Source organism: Ctenopharyngodon idella, chromosome 22 (genome assembly GCF_019924925.1).
Source record: "Ctenopharyngodon idella isolate HZGC_01 chromosome 22, HZGC01, whole genome shotgun sequence".
NCBI classification, from domain to species: domain Eukaryota; kingdom Metazoa; phylum Chordata; class Actinopteri; order Cypriniformes; family Xenocyprididae; genus Ctenopharyngodon; species Ctenopharyngodon idella.
In genome coordinates, this window is record NC_067241.1 from 9,977,478 (window position 1) to 9,985,814 (window position 8,337).

Sequence of the window (8,337 nt, forward strand, 5' to 3'; positions counted from 1 at the left end):
ATATACACTACAGTTCAAAAGTTCGGGTCGATATGATTTTTTAAAAATGTTTTTGAAAGAAGTCTCTTATGCTTACCAAGACTGCTTTTATTTTAAAATAACTTTTTTCATTTCAATATATTTTAGTTTTATTTATTCCTGTGATGACGAAGCTGAATTTAAAGCAGGCATTACTCATGATTCTTCAGAAATCTTTCTAATATGCTAATTTCTTATAATAATTTCTTATAATCGTCAAAGTTTAAAAAACAGTTGTGCTGCTTAATACTTGTGTGGAAACTGTGATACATTTTTCCCGTGATTTTTTTAATGAACAGAAAGTTCAAAAGAGCAGCACTTATTTGAAATGTAAATCTATTATAACATTATAAATGTCACTTTTTTCAATGTGAAAAAAATGGCCTTTAAAGGGATAGTTCATCCAAAAATGAAAATTCTGTAATTATTTACTCACCCTCAAGTTGTTCCAAACCTGTATGAATTCCTTTCTTCTGTTAAACACAAAAAAAAGATATTTTGAAGAATGTCAGTAACCAAATAGTTGATGTGCCCCATTGACTTCCATAGTATTTTTTTTTCCCATACTATGGAAGTCAGTAGGGTCCATCAACTGTTTGGCTACCCATATTCATCAAAATATCTTCTTTGTGTTCAACAGAAGAAAGGAATTCATACAGGTTTGGAACAACTTGAGGGTGAGTAAATGATGACAGAATTTTCATTTTTGGGTGAACTATCCCTTTAGCATTTCAGAGGAGATGGAAGTAAATGTTGTTTCCATCAAGAAGCACAACAATTTCTGGTCAAGATCTTGTATTGACAATGCAAGAGTCGAGCACTCTGTAAAGTCTACTCCAGCACATCCCAAAGACTTTCAATGAATTTAAGGTCAGGACTCAGAGGTGCCTATTCCTGTGTGGAAATGATTCTTCATGCTCCCTCCCAAACATTCTTTCTGATGAATCTTGACATTGTCATCCTGGAATACGACCATGATGCGTCTTCCTACGTGGTTGTTTAAGATATGAAAAGCTACACACTCCATCAAAATCTGTTCCGAAACATATAACATATTAGAAACATAATAATCACAACAAGTATTTGCCTATACTTAAGAGTCTGTGACTCTTAAGACAGGAAAGGCTGATCCATCATTTGACCAAACAGATATTAAATTCAAAAGGTTTTATTCAGAAGGTAAAACATATGATTCATTGAAATTGATAGTTTGAAAATTGGAATGGTTCATGTAAATATCTCCAGATTGCAAATATATTGTTATAGGCCAATATTATATCAATATTTGCATTTGATACATCACTCAGCCCTATAGTAACAAATTCTCTTATGTTAAATGCCAAAAAATATGAACTCAATTAATGTAACATCTGCACTAGTTGTGCATGTTTCTAGCTTTGGATGTTTTTCACCTCTAGTTGAAGAGAGTGTGGAGCTTCCCCTGACTCCAGTAAGGAAGTGGGGAAGGGAGGAGAAACCTGTGGCTGTGACTGTGGTTTGCATGCAGCGACGCTTCTGTTGAGCTGTTGTGCATCTGTCCGGTGTTCATAATTCACGATTACATTATGTTAGCGATCTGGTGCAGCGTAACTGTGACTGCATGAACAAGTCTCTGATTTACATATGTAAGTGAAGTGAGTGGTTGCCGGGGCATTGCTGCGGTGATGCTAAAGTGTCCTGATGGTTTAGGGTGGGTTCATTACTGACCCATAAGAATCAGTATTATTCTGGTCTCTAGATATGGCTCAGGTTTCTTCTACAATGTAAGTCTATAGGATGTTTTTTGCACGTTTTATTGTCTACCAGAAAAAAGCAAATCCACAATTCGACAACAAGCAGCACGATTTGATCATTCATGTTAGTAGCACAAATGTAGTGGGATGGGTTACGTACTGAAGTTTAATACTTTGCATTAGAGGTTTTTACAAATTGAAGCATCAGTAATAAATAATGCATGTGAAGGTATAAATCTTTAAAAAGTTATTAAATGACTGCTATGTAATTTGTGAAGCTAAATTGCAAATAAATGAGCGCAGCTGAACCCCAAACTCCCAAACTGAATTTAAATGGGAACATAACTTACATTGGCTCCTCTTCTTGACAACTGTCATGACAAAAGCTTCTGAAATCTATAAATAAGCTAAAACGACACGTGCAATGGCCACAAAATTCCTCTCTTGTCTGTCCAAACAAAAACGAAGGGCCTGTTCAAACAAGCAGTGATCAGACTGACCAAGACCAGGCCTGTGTTCACATCTGATGCCAAATGTGACACTGATATCATCAATGGGGACTTAAAAAAAGAAATAAACAAACAAATGCCAAGCCAAAAGAAACACAATGACAGGCAGCTGTTGAGTAATACATGGAATTATGGGAGATTACTGGAGCTGCTAAATGTGTCTATCAAGCACATTCAGGTGGTGCAAATCGTCTGAAAATAGGCAGATGCCGAGGAGCTCAAAGGAATCTGGATTGCATTCCTGTATAACGAATGAGATTGGTGTCACTTTGGCCAGAAAAAGCAGGAAACAATACAGGGAACCCCTGTTCTGCACATTGTGATAGCCAACACTCCCTTCTTCCTGTCCAGCTATTGCCTGCTTCCTGTCTTTCTTTGGTATGTGTATATTTATGAGTGTGAGTGTGAGTAGATAGTGGACCCTCACCATTTGACCCCCTGTCATCGGACTAAATGTGGACATCACTCTGGGAGATGACCCTCTGGATCCTGGTGCAGGTCAGAAAAACTGTCCCACGCTCATTTTGTTGCGCTGATGACATTATTCTTTTGTCCTGTTTTAAAGGGATAGTTCACCCAAAATGAAAATTCTGTCATCATTTACTCATCCTATGAAATTTTCTTCTGTTAAAGACACACACACACACACACACACACACACACACACACACATTTTTAGATTTTCAAAAAAACGTCATTTAGTATGATTTATAAACTGTTTTCCTCATGGGGCGACAAGGATTTTGAATATTGCCATCTTTGTGGGGAAATTTTGTCCCCATAACGTATAGGGTATACCTGAAACACACAGAGAAAAGATATTTTGAAAAATGCCCAATGAAAAGTCAATGGAATCTGAACCCCAATGTTCTAAATATCTCCTTTTGTGCTCCGCAGAAGAAAGTAAGTCACTCAGAATAACATGAGGATGACTAATGCAAAAAATAATTGTCTTCCTTAGAATATTTGTCTTGTTTTCCAGTAAATAAATATGACTCAAGATATTAAGTCTTGTTTTGTGTTCTGTGTGTGTATATGTGTTTAACAGAAGAAAGAAAGTCATACAGGTTTGAAATTACATAGGATGAATAAATAAAGACATTTTTTGTTAGGTGAACTATCCCTTTAAGTGAAATTTCCACATAGAATTTCCATGTTTTATTATAGTGGAATTGTCTTCTGGCTCTCTCCAAGACACATGGAAAAGGAGACAGACCCTGAAACAACATTCACTAGGCACTTTTCCATGTGGGGAAAAATCGATTGGGAATAACAGGAAAACAGATTTTAGTAGAAAGTGCCATGGCAAATTGAGATACGGTCATTTATGATGCATCTGTACTGGTTTTATTTCTGGAGTCTTTTAAGATCAGTCCAGTGAGAGGGCATCCAGATGGAATCCATTATTACTTCCTGCCAGATCCACCTCAGAATTGATTGTATCATATATTTTGGGAAAATGGGGCTTTTCATTCATAGATCATTTACAACAAGACAGCCTGGCTCAAACAAATTCTTAAAGGTGAAATATGTTTTTTTTTTTTTTTTTTTTTTGGATCCCTGTCCCGGTCTAAAGCTATTCGTAGGTTGATCCTCAAAATACAATAGTACTTCACAATAGTAACGTTTTTACTGGATTTTTAAATAAATAAATACAGCTTTGGTGAACACAAGAGACTATTTTCAAGGTAGTTTGGGTTTCCAAAGTTTTGTCTGGGCCAATTAAATCACTTCAGGCCAGTGCTGCTCTGAGGAAATGGACAACTGTATGAAAGCAGAGAGACGTGTGCTTTGAGCAACAACACGTACCTTTTAATCTCTCTTGACAACAAGAACTCAGCCTGAACTGATTTTTATAGTGATTGTGGTTGAAACTGAAATTGTCACTAGCAACCAATAGAAAACACAGACCACTTACAGACGTAATGAATTTTGTCTTTAATCATTTTTAAGTAATCGGGCTAAATTGTTCATGAAATGCAGTGAAAACACAAATCTCTGTGTTTCTTGCTCTCTGTCCAAAATCCCCTCCATTTGTTCTAAACTCCTCCCTTGTTTCTTCGCTCCTTTTCTTTCTTTATAGCCTGTTGTCTAAGCCGAGCGTGTGCAGATGTTTGACTTTAGCAGTTATCTCAGGAGGAAGGACTCTCCATGTGCTAATAAAACATCCTCACCACACCCAACAAAAAGCGTAACCTCAGCAGTATGGGAAACAAAATGTACGACTGACATTCAATGGAGTAAAGAAACAAGAATGTGAAAAAAATACACAATACTGTACACACATACTGTATGTGTTTGTATATCTGCTTTTACACTCAGAGGAATTTGATTGCATTAAAACAAAATATTAAATCAAGTGGCATTTATTTTAAATAAAGTTAACACAATTTGTAAAAGAACAATTATTTAAAAAAAAATCAAGACATTTTTTTTTTCTTTTTTTTCTTTATTTTACAAAGCTGATTCAAAAGAGTAATTAGTTAAAAAAGGAACTGATTCAAAATAATTATTTGGTCAAAAAAATAACCAGTTCAAAAGAACAATTTGTTTAAAAAAGATCTGATTTAAAGGGGTGGTTGATTATGATTTCACTTTTTTAACTTTAGTTAGTGTGTAATGTTGCAGTTAGAGCATAAACAACGTCTGCAAAGTTACAACGCTCAAAGTTCAATGCAAAGGGAGATATTTTCTTTTAAAGTATTCGCTGTTTAAGGACAGTAAACGGCTGGTATAGGGACTACAACAAGCTTCTTCCTGGGTTAGTGACATCACTAACCCTAAAATTTCCATTAACCCTGCCCCCAAGAACACAACAAAGGGGGTGAGGCCATGTTGGGCTGCTTTAGAGAAGAGGAAGGGTTGTTGTAGTAGATTGTTGTTACCATGCCGTAATTTTACGCTGGACTGCTTGACAAACAAGGGTAAATTCAATGCTGGATTTGCCCAAAAGATTAACATGACGACACATGCTAGTCAATGAGTTGAATCAACTACATAAATTTATCCACTAACCATTCAGAAATGTCCAGTTGAATTCTATAAGTCATAACTTCTTCCTGAGGCTCTCCATCAGTGTCCGACAATCGTCATTTTGGCTGCGTGAGATTCTCCAGCTTTGTTGTTGTTGAGCAACTGAAGTGCGAGCTGTTAAAAATCCGCCCTCTTCTGGAAAGGGGGCCGGGAGCAGCAGCTCATTTGCATTTAAAGGGACTCACACAAAAACAATGTGTTTTTGCTCACACCCAAATAGGAGCAAATTTGACAAGATATAATAAATGATCTGTGGGGTATTTTGAGCTGAAACTTCACAGACATATTCTGGAGACACCATAGACTTACAGTGGGTACGGAAAGTATTCAGACCCCCTTAAATTTTTCACTCTTTGTTATATTGCAGCCATTTGCTAAAATCATTTAAGTTCATTTTTTTTTCCTCATTAATGTACACACAGCACCCCATATTGACAGAAAAACACAGAATTGTTGACATTTTTGCAGATTTATTAAAAAAGAAAAACTGAAATATCACATGGTCCTAAGTATTCAGACCCTTTGCTGACCCTGTGCTGTCCATTTCTTCTTATCATCCTTGAGATGGTTCTACACCTTCATTTGAGTCCAGCTGTGTTTGATTATACTGATTGGACTTGATTAGGAAAGCCACACACCTGTCTATATAAGACCTTACAGCTCACAGTGCATGTCAGAGCAAATGAGAATCATGAGGTCAAAGGAACTGCCTGAAGAGCTCAGAGACAGAATTGTGGCAAGGCACAGATCTGGCCCAGGTTACAAAAAAAATTCGTAGCGCAGTGGCCTCCATAATCCTTAAATGGAAGACGTTTGGGACGACCAGAACCCTTCCTAGAGCTGGCCATCCGGCCAAACTGAGCTATCGGGGGAGAAGAGCCTTGGTGAGAGAGGTAAAGAAGAACCCAAAGATCACTGTGGCTGAGCTCCAGAGATGCAGTCGGGAGATGGGAGAAAATTGTAGAGAGTCAACCATCACTGCAGCCCTCCACCAGTCGGGGCTTTATGGCAGAGTGGCCCGACGGAAGCCTCTCCTCAGTGCAAGACACATGAAAAAACACCTGGAGGACTCCAAGATGGTGAGAAATAAGATCCTCTGGTCTGATGAGACCAAGATAGAACTTTTTGGCCTTAATTCTAAGCGGTATGTGTGGAGAAAACCAGGCACTGCTCATCACCTGTCCAATACAGTCCCAACAGTGAAGCATGGTGGTGGCAGCATCATGCTGTGGGGGTGTTTTTCAGCTGCAGGGACAGGACGACTGGTTGCAATCGAGGGAAAGATGAATGCGGCCAAGTACAGGGATATCCTTCTCCAGAGTGCTTAGGACCTCAGACTGGGCCGAAGGTTTACCTTCCAACAAGACAATGACCCTAAGCACACAGCTAAAATAACGAAGGAGTGGCTTCACAACAACTCTGTGACTGTTCTTGAATGGCCCAGCCAGAGCCCTGACCTAACCCAATTGAGCATCTCTGGAGAGACCTAAAAATGGCTGTCCACCAACGTTTACCATCCAACCTGACAGAACTGGAGAGGATCCCCAAATCCAGGTGTGAAAAACTTGTTGCATCTTTCCCAAAAAGACTCATGGCTGTATTAGATCAAAAGGGTGCTTCTACTAAATACTGAGCAAAGGGTCTGAATACTTAGGACCATGTGATATTTCAGTTTTTCTTTTTAATAAATCTGCAAAAATGTCAACAATTCTGTGTTTTTCTGTCAATATGGGGTGCTGTGTGTACATTAATGAGGAAAAAAAAATTAACTTAAATGATTTTAGCAAATGGCTGCAATATAACAAAGAGTGAAAAATTTAAGGGGGTCTGAATACTTTCTGTACCCACTGTATATTACATCTTGTGAAAATGGGCATAATATGTCCCCTTTAAAAGAAAAGAACTTGTTCAAAAGAATGATCTGGTCAAAAAAGAACCAGTTAGGAACAGTTCAAAAATGATTCAAAATTCAATGCAATTTGTGCAGCAAAAAAAAAAAAAAAAAAGAGAGAGAGAGATTTGATTCAAAAGAGTGATTTGTACAAAAAAGTTCTGATTCAAAGGAATACTTTGTTCAAAAGAGAACTGGTTCAAATAAATAATTTGTTTAAAGAATACAAACAGGTACAGAAGAATGATTTGTTCAAAGCAGAACTGATTTAAAAGAATGATTTGTTAAAAAGAGAACATGTTCAAAAGAAAAAAAAAAAGAATAATAAAAAAAGAACTGGTTCAAAAGAATGATTTGTTCACAAATTGGACTGATCCTGTTCTCAAGTTCAAATCACTGACTCAATGATCCGGTCAGCTGTTGTCAAATTAACAGGTATTAGAAGACTTGAAATAAAGTGCACTAGTCATATGGACTACTTTCATGGTACATTTACACATGAGAGATGTGCTTAATCTGAATTGTAATTGTATAAATAAAAAATAAATAAAAAACTGCAGATAAAAAGACAAACACACCATACAAAAGTTTGCTCATCAAACATACAAATTCATAACTCATGCCAGTTCTCTCTGTATTGACGTGGTTCTGGGAGCCAAGCACTCCATTTATCTGTCATGTTCTGCCTCTGATGTGGCTTTAACCACATCCTTCTTTTCATCATCTTCTCATCTCACTCTCTCCAAGCTCGTTCCTATAACTGTGTCTCACTGTCTTTAGCTGATTGAAGAGGACAGAACACACCACATGACCAGCCCTAATTGGTGCTGATTGGGCGGCTTGGCAGCTCTTATAAGTGATTTATTGTGGACGTTTAATCCTTGTGAAAGTCTCGAAACCTACTTGAGACATCAGTATAACCCTTAAAGTGAGACCTAGGGAGATATCAAGAATAACAAAACGTAATTCCTAACCCTTTAAGTGCATATTACTTCTCACCCAAACCCACTTCCCACAATGCTGTTCTTACACACATGGATGTTATTCTTCGTCTGTGTGGTTTTCACTCAGATCTCTCTCATTCTCTCTCTCCCTGTATGGTCTGTTACAATAAATCAGACTGAGGCCTGACTGCAAAATGAGTGCGAGACAA

General features: G+C 37.6%; 1 long non-coding RNA gene across 1 annotated transcript in view; it reads left to right on the forward strand.

Annotated features, from left to right (window-relative positions):
* The window catches only part of LOC127505247 (uncharacterized), a 29,234-nt gene extending 24,379 nt beyond the window's left edge, over window positions 1–4,855 (forward strand). Inside the window, exon 4 of the long non-coding RNA XR_007927673.1 lies at window positions 4,344–4,855. This is a non-coding gene — a long non-coding RNA (uncharacterized LOC127505247). The remainder of the gene's footprint in view (window positions 1–4,343) is intronic.
* The last annotated feature ends 3,482 nt before the right edge of the window (window positions 4,856–8,337 follow it).